This window comes from Manihot esculenta, chromosome 2 (assembly GCF_001659605.2).
Source record: "Manihot esculenta cultivar AM560-2 chromosome 2, M.esculenta_v8, whole genome shotgun sequence".
Classification (NCBI taxonomy): Eukaryota; Viridiplantae; Streptophyta; class Magnoliopsida; order Malpighiales; family Euphorbiaceae; genus Manihot; species Manihot esculenta.
The window spans coordinates 25386477-25404755 of record NC_035162.2 but is presented as its reverse complement, the minus strand read 5'-3'; positions in this window follow the sequence as shown (position 1 = coordinate 25404755).

Genomic DNA, 18279 nt, shown 5'->3' with positions numbered 1-18279 from the left:
GATTACGTATCTACTTGTGCGTGTGAGTTTGAGGCTTGTGCCATAGGGTTCCGCGTCATCAAGCCCAAGAAAAGTGTCTTAGGGTTTTATTTGTTTTTCTCCTTACTATATAAGGATAAGAAACAATTGTTAGAGGGAGCTTTTAATCAAAATTTCAGAATTCTTTTCATGCCTTTGGCGTGTATTGCTTTGAGTGAGAGTGAGGATTTGCTTTCATCAATTGCACCAGGGATCTTGGCTAACTTATCAACTATTCGTTGTGGCGTTTGTCAGATTCTCATCTAAATCCTTCGATCATTGGTGTTTCAGCTTCTCTAAGTTTGGGGTGCCATAGGAGGTGGGTTTATTTGTTCTTGATGTGCAGGTTGTTGATGAAAACATTTATGACGAAAGTTTTATCCTATTTCCACCTATTCAAAAGGAGGTCTTTGAAGATACATGGGTTCCTAAAGCTATCCTTTTTGACATAAATATCAGCAAGATTCGAGGACGAATCTTTTCTAAAGAAGGAGAGAATGATACGGATCCAATAGCGCAAATTTCTAACAATGCTGTGGAGCAAACTTATGTCGTTCAAATGGATCTAAAAGTAGTTCAAAATCATATTCATATGATCCATATATATTTGGGGCGGACTTCAACTTATATGGGACAGATTTGGTGCAACACTTGCAATCATAGGCTTAGGGAGCCTAATCAAACCTATGGGCTAAAACTACACAAAGGGAAGCCTAAAGTGTAGATCAAGTAAGGCTTTTGTGAAGATTCAGCTTTGTTATGATGGGCTTGCTATATTTTTATTACTTAACACTTGTTTTATTTTAGCTTTGTTTGGGCTTGTATTCTGGCCATACTTTATCTTTTAAGTTTTAGAGTGTTGGGCCATGTTTTGGGCTTATGTTTTAATACTTATGTGTTATTTTAGTGTGTGATTGGGCTTGGGCCTTATGTGTTTAAGTCAAGCCCAAGAAAAGTGTCTTAGGGTTTTATTTGTTTTTCTCCTTACTATATAAGGATAAGAAACAATTGTTAGAGGGAGCTTTTAATCAAAATTTCAGAATTCTTTTCATGCCTTTGGCGTGTATTGCTTTGAGTGAGAGTGAGGACTTGCTTTCATCAATTGCACCAGGGATCTTGGCTAACTTATCAACTATTCGTTGTGGCGTTTCTCAGATTCTCATCTAAATCCTTCGATCATTGGTGTTTTAGCTTCTCTAAGTTTGGGGTGCCATAGGAGGTGGTTTATCAAATCTTTCGATTCCATATCTACTTGTGCATGTGGGTTTAAGGCTTGTGCCATAGGGTTCCGCATCAACTATCCACCACATTCTTGTCTTTACTCATCCTACCTTAAATCAACAAAGAACAAAGAGAACTAGCAAATATTGTGTTAGAAAGGAAAGCACTCAAGTGTCTGCACACTTACCACTCTTTTGCTGATTCTTCAATTGTACTTCAGAAAATAAGGTCAACCAACTAACCACAAGGTGCGTTTAGTGAAACAAAGAAGAAAACCTGAAGAAAGAAGGAAGCGCGCAAAAACTAGAAAGAAGACACTGACAATTTGGAAAGTAACACACAAACTAGGTGTTGTGCTACTTGAAAAATATCACCTAGAGTATAGACACAAGCAAACAATACTCCAGCAATGTCAAGGAAGTAAAAGCAAGCTTAAACCAAAACGAAACTTTGAATTCAAATAAAAACGAATCTGGACAAAAGTTTGAATTTAATTCGCTTCAACGCAAATTAAATACGGATCTATTTAAATCTACCCAAAAAGGCAAGTATCAAAACCCCACAAATAGGCTAAAAAAAATATCTCACTCAGTGCAGCATCATGGACGATAATGGGCATTAAAAGATGGATTTGACACCAAATCGATTTAGATGCAGTTGCCTTAAATGTGCACCTTAAGAAATAGGCAGGTTTGTTTTGTCTCCTAATCCGGATTCAACGCAATTCAAAAAACTAGAAAGAAGACACTGACAATTTGGAAAGTAAGACACGAACTAGGCTTTGTGCTACTTGAAAATATCACCTAGAGTATAGACACAATCAAACAATACTCTAGCAATGTCAAGGAAGCAAAAACAAGCTTAAACCAAAAAAAAAACTTTGAATTCCAATAAAAACGAACCTGGACAAAAGTTTGAATTTAATTCACTTCAAAGCAAATTAAATATGAATCTATATAAATCTACCCAAAAAGGAGTGTATCAAAACCCCATAAATAGAATCAGAAAAGAAAAATGTAAGTTTCACTCAGATCAGAAACATGGACGAAAATTCTGGTTTTAAAAGAATGATTTGACATCAAATCGATTTAGATGCAGTTGCCTTAAATGTGCACCTTAAGGAATAGGCAGATTTCTTTTGTCTCCTAATCTAGATTCAACCCAATTCAAAATTCAAACTTAATCCCATAAACTACAGCAATCAATTGAGATAGGCAAGGAAATATGGATGAAAAAGGAAGCATATCACAATTTCGGCCAGATCAAGATAAATATGGCAAAGGCGAATTTTTTTTTTCCTTTTTTTTTTTTTTTTTGGATTTCAAATTTTTTTTTTTCAAAAGAGATTATGTGATAATTTATCAAGAAGGTGCAGTCATGGATACAGAAGCTTTCAATGAAATCAACAAGAAAGACAAGGAAAACTCAAAAAAAAAACTCTAGATCCTGAGATAAATAAGAATTTACCTCAACCAGGCTCTGATACCAACTGACGCGGAACCCTATGGCACAAGCCTCAAACCCACACGCACAAGTAGATACGGAATCCAAAGATCTGATAAACCCACCTCCTATGGCACCACAAACTTAGAGAAACTGAAACACCAATGATCGAAGGATTTAGATGAGAATCCGACAAACGCCACAACGAATAGTTGATAAGTAAGCTAAGATTCCTGGTGCAATTGATGAAAGCAAATCCTCACTCTCACTCAAAGCAATACACGCCAAAGGCATGAAAGAAATTCTGAAAAGTTTGATTAAAAGCTGCCTCTTACAATTGTTTTTTATCCTTATATAGTAAGGAGAAAAACAAATAAAACTCTAAACACTCTTCTTGGGTCTGACTTAAACACCTAAGGCCCAAGTCCAATCACACACTAAAATAACGCATAAGTATTAAAATATAAGCCCAAAACATGGCCCAACACTCTAAAACTTAAAAGATAAAATGTAGCTAGAATACAAGCCCAAACAAAGCTAAAATAAAACAAGTGTTAAATCATAAAAATATAGCAAGCCCATCATATCAATGCTGAATAAATTAGACAGCGCTATCTCCATTACACACCTTAAGCAAGGTGAGTAGCTTAGGTGTGTCTTCAAGCTTCACGAGACATTTGCCAAAGGCAAGCTCAGTCAATTCCTGTGTTACTTGTTCTTGAATGTGTAAGTTCATAGCTGCTTCAAGCTTCTTAGCTTTGCTCCTTGTCACTGGTCCACTAGGGAGCACCAATGGATCCTTGCTTCCTTGATTCTCATGTGATTGGGTTTGCTGGTTCGTATCACCAACAGCCTTTTTAATAACCTCATTTAGAGGTGCAGCAATAGTGCTGAAATCTCTAACAAACCTCCTATAGAAGCTTGCTAATCCATGAAAGGATCTCACCTCATTAGCATTCTTAGGTGTAGGCCAACCTTGGATAGCCATAACCTTTTCAGTATCTACCTCAACTCCACGTAAACTAATAACAAATCCTAGGAATATAACACTATCAGTACTAAATGTGCATTTCTTAAGATTAGCATATAATTCATGCTCACGCAACTTCTGTAAAGCAATTTCAACATGCCTAATATGATCATCCAAGCTTCGGCTATAAATCAATACATCATCAAAATATACAACCACAAACTTACTGGTGTAAGCATAACCAACAACACCAAAAATAATGAGCTAGCATTACCTCAAGGACCAATTACAAGGTTGAGATACAAGAGGTTGAAGGAAGCATTTCAAGGATTCATGAAGGAATATATTGAAACTTTTCAAGTTCGTTTTCAAGTTGAAGAACAATCTGGCCATTCCAAGTCAATTAGGCCGAATGCGTCCTTATTGACAATTCAAATTTTGTATTTATAGTGGGTAGTTATTTAGCAGTGGGTAGTTATCTAATAGTGGATGGTGGCATAGATCGTGGATCCATGCAAAGTAGTGGGTAGTGGCATAGATCATGGGTATTTATTTATATTATATAAAGCATCTCTTTTTCCATATTGTACACAGATTATCAATTATTCAATACAATTGCTTTACGTGATTTTTCTTTGAGAGTTTAAGAGAGATCTTGGTTCTTGACATTGCATCACGAGTAAGGTTTCATACTAACTTGTATGATTCTTATTCTTGCTGCTCTTAAAATCAATCAATTATAAGTGTTCTTAATTGCATGTTAATTAAGGGTGCTTTAGATTGGGGAATTACTTTCTAAACTAAGTTCTTTTTACTAGGGTATGTGTCGTTTCAGTCTCTAATAGGCTGGGGTTCCGCATCAGTTGGTATCAGAACTAGGCTTAGTAATAATTTCTTAACTATCCTTTGTGTCTTTTCTTCAAATTTTCATGATCTTTCCATTTGGGATACCTGTTCAAATCTAATTTTACCCTAAATTCTTGTTTAGGCGGAATTACTACCTTTAGTGGTCTGGTTTGTGCTTTCTGCCCTAATTTGTATGCTCCTATTCTAACACTCTTAGAATAGTATTTCCAGTGTTTTACTTTAGTCCATATAAAAAAATTCCAAAAAGAAGAGAAAAAAAAAAAGAAAAAGAATTTCTGCAACTTTGGGTCAATTGTTGAAACTTCGTTATGATATTGATACCTACTGATATAAATCATATTTCATATACCTTGAACATATTTCTGGGCTTGAGATTTGAAATACATGTTTGGGGTAGGTTTAGGGCCAATTTGGATAGTATTTTCACAAAATAATTGTAATTAATACTTGCTGTTTTAGGTGTCTATTTTGTTTGCTTGCTTTGAATTATTTTTGTTGAGTCAATATTAACATCAGTGAACCTAGGATCAGATGCTTAGAGAAAACTTCGTGTTAAACACATCTGTCTTGTCAATTTTTTATTCTTATTTTATCAATCTGTTTGTTCATTTTGGTCAGTTTGCATCTAGTGTTGTTTCCTATCTTTTCTTGTTAGGTCTTTCCTTGCTTTCCTTATTATTTGAATCATACAAGCTTGGCTTATTAAGTCTTTATTATGAAGTACACTTTTGAGATACCAAGTGAGTGCTTGAAAGTTAAACACGTGAGTTGAGAGAATTGTGAATTTTTCTATAATGTCTGGGCATAATACTAGTGATACTGTGACCCTACGTTTGATCTTAAAGATATGTATAAAGCTTTCATGGATAGCTTTCAGAAGCTAAATTTGAGAATGGATAACCTTGAGGACAACCTTAGATCTTCAAAGGGCAAGTCCAATCAGGGGGATGATGATACACATGATCCATCGTATGAAGAGGAAAATCTGGCACAATCAGCCCCTTTCCGAGCCCGAAGGTTCAATGATCGTGTATCCTATGTAGATAACAATATGAACTCCATCAAGATGAAGATTCCATGCTTCAATGGTAATGCTGATGTTGATGCCTATTTAGAGTGGGAGTGTAAAGTGGAGATGGTTTTTAACTGTCAAAGCTATTCTGACGATAAGAAGGTAAAACTTGCTGCCATTGAGTTTTCAGACTATGCACTAATATGGTGGGATGAGCTTGTGAAATCTAGGAGAAGGAAAGGAGAGTTACCCATTGTTGGTTGGGAAGAGATGAAGTGAATCACGATGAAGAAATATGTGCCTACTTATTACCTTAGAGATCTCCATCATCAGTTGACGCGGAACCCCAGTCTATTAGAGACTGAAACGACACATACCCTAGTAAAAAGAACTTAGTTCAGAAAACAACTCCCCAATCTAAAGCACCCTTAACTAACATGCAATTAAGAACACTTATAACTGATCGATTTTAAAAGCAGCAAGAATAAGAAACATACAAGTTAGTATCAAACCTTATTCATGATGCAATTTCAAGAACCAAGATCTCTGTTAAGCTATCAAAGAAGAATCGCATAAAGCAATTGTATTGAATAATTGATAATCTGTCTACAATATGGAAAAATTGATGCTTTATATAACATAAATAAAGAGCCATGACCTTTGTCACTTCCCACTACTATGCATGGACCCATGATCACTCTGCATGGATCCATGATATATGCCACTATCCACTACTGGATAACTACCCACTACCAAATAACTACCCACTGCTGGTTAACTATCAACTACTAAATAACTTCCCACTATAAATACAAAATTTGATTTGTCAATAAGGACACATTTGGCCTAATTGACTTGGAATGGCCAGATTGTTCTTAAACTTCAAAATGAACTTTCAAAACTTCAACATATTCCTTTATGAATCCTTGAAGTGCTTCCGTCAACCTCTTGGATCTCAATCTTGTAATTGGTCCTTAAGGCAATGCTAGCTCATCATTATTGGTGTTGTTGGTCGTGCTTACATCATCAGTTACAAAGATTAACCCAGGGATCAAAATCTGTTGATGAGTATCATAAGGAGATGGAGTTGCTCCTGATCAAAGCAAACATAGTGGAGGAGGAAGACCTGGCTATGGCTCATTTCTTTGGTGGTCTAATCAAGGAGATTGCTGATGTGGTTGATTTGCAACCATATGTTGATTTGGAAGACTTGGTGAACATTGCCATTAAGGTGGAAAGACAAAGAGGCCGAAATAGATGGGGGAGTAACAGGGCTGCTCAAAACTCCAATAGCAAATGGGGTTCCAAATGGAATACCAAGACTGATCCTAAAAAGTATGATAAGTCTTCAACTCAAAAAGGCATGTTACCTTCCAAAGAGACATCCAACTCTCATGGTAAAAATGAATCAGCCCCTAAATCTAATAGGACTAGAGATATTCAGTGCTTTAAATGTAAAGGGCATGGGCATTATGGCAATGAGTGTGTTAATAAACGTGCCATGATAGTGACGGGAGATGAGATAGTCTCCAAAACTTATTCTGATTATGATGAAATACTACATTTAGAAGATTGTTCTGATGTAGAGATAGAAGAGTATCCTGTTCAGGGAGAGTCCTTAGTGATATTGTGTATTTTAAATGTTTCTATTAAAGAAGAGAGACTTGAACAGCGTGAAAACATCTTTCACACTCGTTGTTTGATAGGTGGTAAAGTCTGTTGCGTAATAATAGATTCGGGTAGTCAACTTAATTGTGCTAGTGCTATTTTAGTTGATAAATTAGGACTAGAAACTATTAAACACCCTAATCCATACAGACTTCAGTGGTTGAATGATAGTGGCGAGGCAAAGGTAACCAAGCAATGTAAAGTGTCATTTCTATTGGCAAGTATGTATATGAGGTTACTTGTGATATTGTACCCATGCAGGCTGGACATATTTTGTCCGGTAGACCATGGCAATTTGATAGGCATGTCATTCATGATGGGTATAGTAATAGGTTTTCTTTTATGTTCCTTGGTGTAAGACATATACTTGTGCCATTATCTCCTAAAGATGTATATGCAGATCAAGTGAAATTACAACAATCTGCTAAATTGGGTAAGGGAGGTGAGACAAGTAAAAAGAATGAGGGAAAAGAGGCCAGTAATAAAAAGAAGGTTTCAAATGGCCCAAACTGCACAGGAAAGGATAAAAACGAGAGACGTGCAGGAGAGAAAACGTTAGTGAGTGTGGAAATAAAAGGAGGGCTGAGTGAGAAGAGTGAAGAATTCAACAAGTCTTCCTTTTAATGTAAAGAGAGAGAGTTGAAAAAAACATACTTAGGGAAGAGAGCTTTGATTATTTTGCGTTTTAATTCCAATTTTATGATTGAGTCTAACCCTACTAATGAATTGCCTAGTTCTTTATCTAAGTTATTGCAGGATTTTGCGGATGTATTTCCTGAAGAGGTGCCATCTGGGTTGCCACCCATTAGGGGTGATACGGATTCAATAGGGCAAATTTCTAGCAATGGTGTGGAGCAAACTTATGTCATTCAAATGGATCTAAAAGAAGTTCAAAATCATATTCATATGATCCATATATATTTGGGGCGTGCTTCAACTCATATGGGACATATTTGGTGCAACACTTGCAATCATAGGCTTAGGGAGCCTAATCAAACCTATGGGCTAAAACTACACAAAGGGAAGCCTAAAGTGAAGATCAAGTAAGGCTTTTGTGAAGATTCAGCTTTGTTATGATGGGCTTGCTATATTTTTATTATTTAACACTTGTTTTATTTTAGCTTTGTTTGGGCTTGTATTCTGGCCATACTTTACCTTTTAAGTTTTAGAGTGTTAGGGCCATGTTTTGGGCTTATGTTTTAATACTTATGTGTTATTTCAGTGTGTGATTGGGCTTCGGCCTTATGTGTTTAAGTCAGGTCCAAGAACAGTGTCTTAGGGTTTTATTTGTTTTTCTCCTTACTATATAAGGATAAGAAACAATTGTAAGAGGGAGCTTTTAATCAAAATTTCAGAATTATTTTCATGCCTTTGGCGTGTATTGCTTTGAGTGAGAGTGAGGATTTGCTTTCATCAATTGCACCAGGAATCTTGGCTAATTTATCAACTATTAGTTGTAGCGTTTGTCAAATTCTCATCTAAATCCTTCGATCATTGGTGTTTTAGCTTCTCTAAGTTTGGGGTGCCATAGGAGGTGGGTTTATCAAATCTTTTGATTCCATATCTACTTGTGCGTGTGGGTTTGAGGCTTGTGCCATAGGGTTCCACGTCAAGAGGAATACAACATCAGATCGATTTTGTTCCTGGAGCTCAGATTCCAAACCGTCCAGCTTACCGGAGTATCCTGAGGAGACGAAGGAATTGCAAAAGCAAGTTGATGAGTTGCTAGCTAAGGGACATATCAGGGAGAGCCTCAGTCCATGCGCAGTACCTATTTTGTTAGTTCCAAAGAAAGATGGAACAATGCGCATGTGTGTTAATTGTTGTGCGATCAACAAAATCACTGTGAAGTATCGCCATCCTATTCCTAGATTAGATGATATGCTTGAAGAATTATGTGGTGCTGTTGTCAGTGAGAAGCTAGGTGATACGGATCCACTAGGGCAAATTTCTAACAATGATGTGGAACAAACTTATGTCATTCAAATGGATCTAAAAGGAGTTCAAAATCATATTCATATGATCCATATATATTTGGGGCGTGCTTCAACTCATATGGAACAGATGTGGTGCAACACTTGCAATCATAGGCTTAGGGAGCCTAATCAAACCTATGGGCTAAAACTACACAAAGTGAAGCCTAAAGTGAAGATCAAGTAGGGCTTTTGTGAAGATTCAGCTTTGTTATGATGGGCTTGCTATATTTTTATTATTTAACACTTGTTTTATTTTAGCTTTGTTTGGGCTTGTATTCTAGCCATACTTTATCTTTTAAGTTTTAGAGTGTTGGGCCATGTTTTGGGCTTATATTTTAATACTTATGTGTTATTTTAGTGTGTGATTGGGCTTAGGCCTTATGTGTTTAAGTCAGGTCCAAGAAGAGTGTCTTAGGGTTTTATTTCTTTTTCTCCTTACTATATAAGGATAAGAAACAATTGTAAGAGGCAGCTTTTAATCAAAATTTCAGAATTATTTTCATGCCTTTGGCGTGTATTGCTTTGAGTGAGAGTGAGGATTTGCTTTCATCAATTGCACCAGGAATCTTGTCTAACTTATCAGCTATTCGTTGTGGCGTTTGTCAGATTCTCATCTAAATCCTTGGATCATTGGTGTTTCAGCTTCTCTAAGTTTGGGGTGCCATAGGAGGCGGGTTTATCAAATCTTTGGATTCCATATCTACTTGTGTGTGTGGGTTTGAGGTTTGTGCCATAGGATTCCCCGTCAGTTGGTATCAGAGCCAAAGTGTGGTAAATTCTTATTTATCTCAGGATCTAGAGCTTTTTTTTTGTTGAGTTTTCTTTTCTTTGTTATTGATTTTGGTGAAAGCGTTTGTATTCATGGCTGCACCTTCTTGATAAATTATCACATAATCTCTTTTGAAAGAAAAATTTAAAATCCAAAAAAAAAATAAAGCAAAAAAAAAATCACCTTTGCCATATTTATCTTGTGATATACTTCCTTTTTCATCTATATTTTCTTACCTATGTCAATTGATTGCTGTAGTTTATGGGAATCAAGTTTGAATTTTAAATTGGATTGAATCCAGATTAGGAGACAAAAGAAATCTGCCAATTCCTTAAGGTGTTCATTTAAGGCAACTACATCTAAATCGATTTGATGTCAAATTCTTCTTTTAAAAGCAGAATTTTCGTCCCGTTTTCTGATCTAAGTGAAATTTGCATTTTTCTTTTCTGATTCTATTTGTGGGGTTTTGATACTTTCCTTTTTGGGTAGATTTATATAGATCCATATTTAATTTGCTTTGAAGTGAATTAAATTCAAACTTTTATTCAGATTCGTTTTTTTATTTGAATTCTAAGTTTCTTTTTGGTTTAAGCTTGCTTTTGCTTACTTGACATTGCTGGAGTATTGTTTGCTTGGGTCTATACTCTAAGTGATATTTTTCAAGTAGCACAAAGCCTAGTTCGTGTGTTACTTTCCAAATTGTCAGTGCCTTCTTTCTAGTTTTTTTGCGCGCTTCCTTCTTTCTTTAGGTTTTCCTCTTTGTTTCATTAAACGTACCTTGTGGTTGGTTGGTTGACCTTAGTTTCTGAAGTGCAATTAAAGAATCAGCAAAAGAATGGTAAGAGTGCAAACACTTGAGTACTTTTTTTTAACACAATATTTGCTAGTTCTTTTTGTTCTTTGTTGATTTAAGGTAAGATGAGTAAAGACAAGAATGTGGTGGATCGTACCGATGAAGTGAATCGAATATGGGTAACGATTATATGCTCTTCAAGAAGTCAGTTAGTGGTGAGTTACAAAGGCTCAATAAGACTCTTGAGAGGTTATGGAGAGTTTGAATATCTCACAAGCTTCCACTTCTACAAGAATACCTCAAAAAACTCCTAATTGCAATAATGACTGTGATGATTCGGATGTATTGGTTAATAATGTGCTGCTTGCTGCACATTGTGATATGCTTGTTGCTAGGCGTGCTATGAATATGTACGTTAAGGAAGAAAGCCTAAAACAACGGGAAAACATATTTCACACTAGGTGTTTGGTTAATGGAAAAGTGTATACTCTCATTATTGATGGAGGTAGTTGCACAAATGTGGCTAGTGTGTATATGGTGGAAAAATTGGGCTTGGCTTCTATTAAACACCCTAAGCCATATAGATTGCAATGGTTGAATGATTGTGGAGAGGTTAGGGTTATACGCCAGGTGGTTATACCATTTTCTATTGGTAGGTACAAGGATGAGATTTTGTGTGATGTGGTACCTATGCAGGCAAGCCATATGTTGTTGGGTAGACCGTGGCAACATGATAGAAAGGTGCAACATGATAGAAAGGTGCAACATGATGAGTTCAATAACAAGTACTCCTTCACTCATGAAGGACAGAAGGTTATACTCGCTCCTTTATCACCTCAAGAGGTATATGTTGATCAAATAAAGATGCTGGAGAGGGAGGTATATGTCATTCAAATGGATCTAAAAGGAGTTCAAAATCATATTCATATGATACATATATATTTGGGGCGTGCTTCAACTCATATGGGATAGATTTGGTGCAACACTTGCAATCATAGGCTTAGGGAGCCTAATCAAACCTATGGGCTAAAACTACACAAAGGGAAGCCTAAAATGAAAATCAAGTAAGGCTTTTGTGAAGATTCAGCTTTGTTATGATGGACTTGCTATATTTTTATTATTTAACACTTGTTTTATTTTAGCTTTGTTTGGACTTGTATTCTGGCCATACTTTATCTTTTAAGTTTAGAGTGTTGTGCCATGTTGGGCTTATGTTGGGCTTATGTTTTAATACCTATGTGTTATTTTAGTGTGTGATTGGGCTTGGGCCTTATGTGTTTAAGTCAGCTTTTAATCAAAATTTCAGAATTCTTCTCATGCCTTTGGCGTGTATTGCTTTGAGTGAGAGTGAGGATTTGCTTTCATCAATTGCACTAGGAATCTTGGCTTACTTATCAACTATTCGTTATGGCATTTGTCAGATTCTCATCTAAATCCTTCGATCATTGGTGTTTCAGCTTCTCTAAGTTTGAGGTGCCATAGGAGGTGGGTTTATCAAATCTTTGGATTCCATATCTACTTGTGCGTGTGGGTTTGTGACGCGGAACCCTATGGCACAAGCCTCAAACCCACACGCACAAGTAGATACCGAATCCAAAGATTTGATAAACCCACCTCCTATGGCACCCCAAACTTAGAGAAGCTGAAACACCAATGATCGAAGGATTTAGATGAGAATCCGACAAACGCGACAACGAATAGCTGATAAGTTAGCCAAGATTCCTGGTGCAATTGATGAAAGCAAATCCTCACTCTCACTCAAAGCAATACACGCCAAAGGGATGAAAGAAATTCTGAAAAGTTTGATTAAAAGCTGCCTCTTACAATTATTTCTTATCCTTATATAGTAAGGAGAAAAACAAATAAAACCCTAAACACTCTTCTTGGGTCTGACTTAAACACCTAAGGCCTAAGCCCAATCACATACTAAAATAACGCATAAGTATTAAAACATAAGCTCAAAACATGGCCTAACACTCTAAAACTTAAAAGATAAAATATTGCCAGAATAAAAGTCCAAACAAAGCTAAAATAAAACAAGTGTTAAATCATAAAAATATAGCAAGCGCATCATATCAATGCTGAATAAATTAGACAGCGCTATCTCCATTACACACCCTAAGCAAGGTGAGTAGCTTAGGTGTGTCTTCAAGCTTCACGAGACATTTGCCAAAGGCAAGCTCAGTCAATTCTTGTGTTACTTGTTCTTGAATGTGTAAGTTCGTAGCTGCTTCAAGCTTCTTAGCTTTGCTTCTTGTCACTGGTCCACTAGGGAGCACCAATGGATCCTTGCTTCCTTGATTCTCATGTGATTGGGTTTGCTGGTTCATATCATTCCCTCCTTCCTCGAAAAGATTTGTCCTCAAATCTGGAACATAGTCAAAAGGAGACAAGTCAGACACATTAAAGGTAGCACTAACCCCATACTCACCTGGCAAGTCTATTTTATAAGCATTGTCATTGATTCGCTCTAAGACTTGAAATGGACCATCACCACGAGCATCCAGCTTATTCTTCCTCTGATTTGGAAATCGTTCCTTTCGGAAGTGCACCCAAACCCAATCACCAGGAACAAACACCACTTTCTTCCGTCTCCTATTTGCCCTGTCAGCATACACCTTGTTCCTCTTTTCTATATTAGACCTAGCCTGCTCATGTAAAGACTTCACCAATTCTGCCTTTTTAGCACCATCTAAACTAGCAAGCTCATGTAAAGGTAAAGGAACAAGATCAAGTACAGTTAGGGGGTTGAAACCATAAACAAGCTCAAATGGAGAAAACCCCGTAGAAGAATGTATGCTACGGTTATATGCAAACTCAACTCAATGAAAGGCAAGCAATCTTCCCAAGTGTTCAAATTCTTACCCACTATAGCTCTGAGTAAGGTACCAAGAGTTCTATTTACCACCTCTGTTTGGCCATCTGTCTGTGGATGACAAGTAGTAGAATATAAGAGTTTAGTACCCAACTTACCCCATAATACTTTCCAAAAATGCGAAAGGTACTTTGTATCTCTATCTGACACAATTGTCCTTGGCACTCCATGAAGTCGAACCACTTCCCAGAAGAACAAGTCAGCGGCATTGATGGCGTCATCAGTTTTATGGCAAGGAATGAAGTGAGCCATCTTGCTAAACCTGTCAACAACAACAAATATGCTATCTCTACCACGCCTAGTCCTAGGTAAGCCAAGCACAAAGTCCATAGAAATATCCATCCAAGGTGAACTAGGAACAGGTAAAGGCATATAAAGACCATGAGGCATAGACTTAGACTTTGCCTGTCTACATGCAATACAAGAAGCACACACTTTCTCAACGTTTTTGCGCATAGAAGGCCAATAAAAATGCTCAAATAAGGTGTCATAAGTCTTATGTACTCCAAAATGCCCCATCAAACCACCGCAATGACATTCAAGCACAAGCAAATCACGCATAGAGCATCTAGGTACACACAATTTCTTACCCTTAAATAAGTAACCATCATGCCTATAAAAAGAGTTAAAAGCTCCATGCTCACAAGCCACAAACACATTGCCGAAATCAACATCATTAATGTACAAGTCTTTAACATGCGCAAAACCAAGCAATTTAGAACTCACAGCATTAATTAAAGCATACCTCCTAGACAAAGCATCTGCAACCACATTGTCTTTCCCATGCTTATACTTAATCACATATGGAAATTGTTCAATAAACTCAACCCACTTACCATGCCTCTTATTCAACTTGCCTTGTCCCTTCAAGTGTTTTAAGGACTCATGATCCGTATGTATCACAAACTCCTTGGGCAAGAGATAGTGTTGCCACACGTCCAGTGCTCTCACCAAGGCATACAACTCCTTTTCATAGGTTGAATAATTGAGATGTGCTCTGTTCAACTTCTCGCTGAAATAGGCTATTGGTTTCTTCTCTTGCATCAACACAGCCCCAATACCTATGCCAGAAGCATCACACTCAATTTCAAAAGTTTTATCAAAGTTAGGTAAGGATAATATAGGAGCGGATGTTAACTTCCCTTTTAAGCAGTCAAAAGCTTTCTGTTGCTCCTCTCCCCACTTGAACCCAACTTCCTTCTTAATAATTCCTGTGAGTGGTGCTGCAATCGTAGAGAAATCGCGCACAAACCTCCTGTAAAAGCTTGCAAGGCCATGAAAGCTCCTCACATTTGAAATAGATTTAGGAATAGGCCACTCCTTTATAGCTTTCACCTTCTCTTCATCTACCTCAATTCCCTGTGCACTCACAACAAAACCAAGGAAAACAAGTCTATCTATACAAAATGTGCACTTCTTAAGTTTAGCATACAAGCTCTCTTGCCTCAAAACCTGCAGAACCAACCTAACATGCTCAATATGTTCGTCGAGAGACCTGCTATAGATCAAGATATCATCAAAGTAAACAACTACAAATTTTCCTAAGTATGCACGCAACACATGATTCATTAGCCTCATAAATGTACTAGGTGCATTTGACAGACCAAAAGGCATAACTAACCATTCATACAAACCATACTTTGTCTTAAATGCAGTTTTCCATTCATCACTAGGTTTCATCCTAATCTGATGATATCCACTCATAAGATCAATTTTTGTAAAGTACCTGGCACCGTGAAGCTCATCCAACATGTCATCTAGCCGAGGTATAGGATGCCTATACTTCACTGTGATCTTGTTAACTGCTCTACAATCAATACACATTCGCCAAGTGATATCCTTCTTTGGAACAAGCAGCACAGGAACAGCACATGGACTTAAACTTTCTCTCACCAATCCCTTCTCCATAAGCTCGTCAATTTGCCTTTGCATTTCCTTTGTTTCCATTGGATTTCTTCGGTAAGCTGGTCTATTTGGAATGCTAGAACCAGGTATGAAATCTATCTGATGCTCAATCCCCCTCAACGGTGGCAATCCACAAGGTAGCTCATCTGGAAAGACATCAGTGAATTCCTGCATCATAGACTTAAAACTAGAAGGCAAAGAAGAAAGGTTAATATTAGTGTCAGCAAATAAAATCTCCTTATATCTTATAAGCAACATGGGCTGCCCTAAAGATATAGCACTCTTAGCCTCTCTCGCTCTCACATAAAATGTCTGTTTTGCCTTCCCCTCTTGCATCTTTTCTCTCACCAATGGGCCATTTATTGGTCTTGATTCTTTTCCAGCCTCTTTACCCTCAGACTCACACTTTTCTCTCATTTTTACCGCAGAACTCAAGCTCTCACTCCCCTTTGTATCCAAGGCCGAAGCCTCCCTCTCCCTCTCCAGCATTTTTATTTGATCAGCATATACCTCTTGAGGTGATAAAGGAGCGAGTATAACCTTCTGTCCTTCATAAGTAAAGGAGTACTTGTTATTGAACCCATCATGTTGCACCATAGGATTCCACGTCACGTACTATTGTGGGTAGGAACTTGAAAACTTGGGAAGAATGTTTGCCATATGTTGAATTTGCTTATAATCGCGCTGTCCATTTTTCTATTGGTTATTCACCTTTTGAGATTGTGTGGTTTTAATCCATTAAATGTGTTAGATTTAATGCCTTTACCTTTGAACAAGTTGTCTAATTTAGATGGTTAAATCAATACACGTGAAAGCGCGTGAGCATATTGAGAAGCGTAATATGATCTATGAGAAATATGCCAATAAGGGTCGCAAAAAAGTTGTATTCAGACCAGGTGATTGGATTTGGATCCATATGCTGAAGGAAAGGTTTCCGACTCAAAGGAAATCAAAACTCAATGCACGAGGGGATGGACTATATCAAGCACTGGAATGGATCAATGACAATGCATACATAATTGATCTGCCCGGTGAGTTTGGTGTAAGTGCTACCTTTAATGTTTCTGATTTGTCTCCTTTTGATTTTGATACAAATTTGAGGACGAATCCTTTTCAAGAGGGAGGGGATGATGATACGGATCCAATAGGACAAATTTCTAACAATGGTGTGGAGCAAACTTATATCATTCCAATGGATCCAAGAGTAGTTCAAAATCATATTCATATAATCCATATATATTTGGGGCGTGCTTTAATTCATATGGGACAGATTTGGTGCAACACTTGCAATCATAGGCTGAGGGAGCCTAATCAAACCTATGGGCTAAAACTACATAAAGGAAAGCCTAAAGTGAAGATCAAGTAAGGCTTTTGTGAAGATTCAACTTTGTTATGATGGGCTTGCTAGTTTTATTATTTAAACACTTGTTTTATTTTAGTTTTGTTTGGGCTTGTATTTTGGCCATATTTTATCTTTTAAGTTTTAGAGTGTTGGGCCATGTTGTGGGCTTATATTTTAATACCTATGTGTTATTTTAGTGTGTGATTGGGCTTGGGTCTTATGTGTTTAAGTCAGGCCCAAGAAGAGTGTCTTAGGGTTTTATTTCTTTTTCTCCTTACTATATAAGGATAAGAAACAATTGTAAGAGGCAGCTTTTAATCAAACTTTTCAGAATTTCTTTCATGCCTTTGGCGTGTATTGCTTTGAGTGAGAGTGAGGTTTTGCTTTCATCAATTGCATCAGGAATCTTGGCTAACTTATCAACTATTTGATGTGGCGTTTGTCGGATTCTCATCTAAATCCTTCGATCATTGGTGTTTCAGCTTCTCTAAGTTTGGGGTGCCATAGGAGGTGGGTTTATCAGATCTTTGGATTCCTTATCTACTTGTGCGTGTGGGTTTGAGGCTTGTGCCATAGGGTTCCGCGTCAGTTGGTATCAGAGCCAAAGTGAGGTAAATTCTTATTTATCTCAGGATCTAGAGTTTTTTTTTCTGAGTTTTCCTTTTCTTCGTTGTTGAGTTTTCCTTTTTTTCTGAGTTTTTTTTTTCTGAGTTTTCTTTTTCTTTGTGTATCACAAAAAAAAAATCGCAATACAAAAAAAAAAAAAAAAAAACGAAAAAAAAAAAAAATTCCCTTTGCCTTATCTTGTTCTGGCAGAAATTGTGATTGTATCTATATTTCCGTACCTATCTCAATTGATTGCTGTAGTTTGTGGGAATCAATTTGGAAATTTGAAATTTGAATTGGGTTGAATCTAGATTAGAGACAAAAGAAATCTGCCTATTGAATTTTATTTGATTTTTTTTTTCTGTCTCTATTTGTGGGTCTTGATACTTGCCTTTTTGGGTAGATTTTAATAGATCCATATTTAATTTACTTTGAAGTGAATTAAATTCAAAATTTTCCAGATTCGTTTTTATTTGAATTCTAAGTTTCCTTTTTGGTTTAAGCTTGTTTTTATTTCCTTGATATTGCTGGAGTATTATTTGCTTGTGTCTATACTCTAGGTGATATTTTCAAGTAGCACACCACCTAGTTCTGGTGTTACTTTCCAAATTGTCAGTGTCTTCTTTCTAGTTTTTGTGCGCTTCCTTCTTTCCTTAGGTTTTTTTTTTGTTTCATTAAACGCACCTTGTGGTTAGTTGGTTGACCTTAGTTTCTGAAGTGCAATTGAAGAATCAGCAAAAGAGTGGTAAGTGTGCAAACACTTGAGTTCTTTCTTTTCTAACACAATATTTGCTAGTTCTCTTTGTTCTTTGTT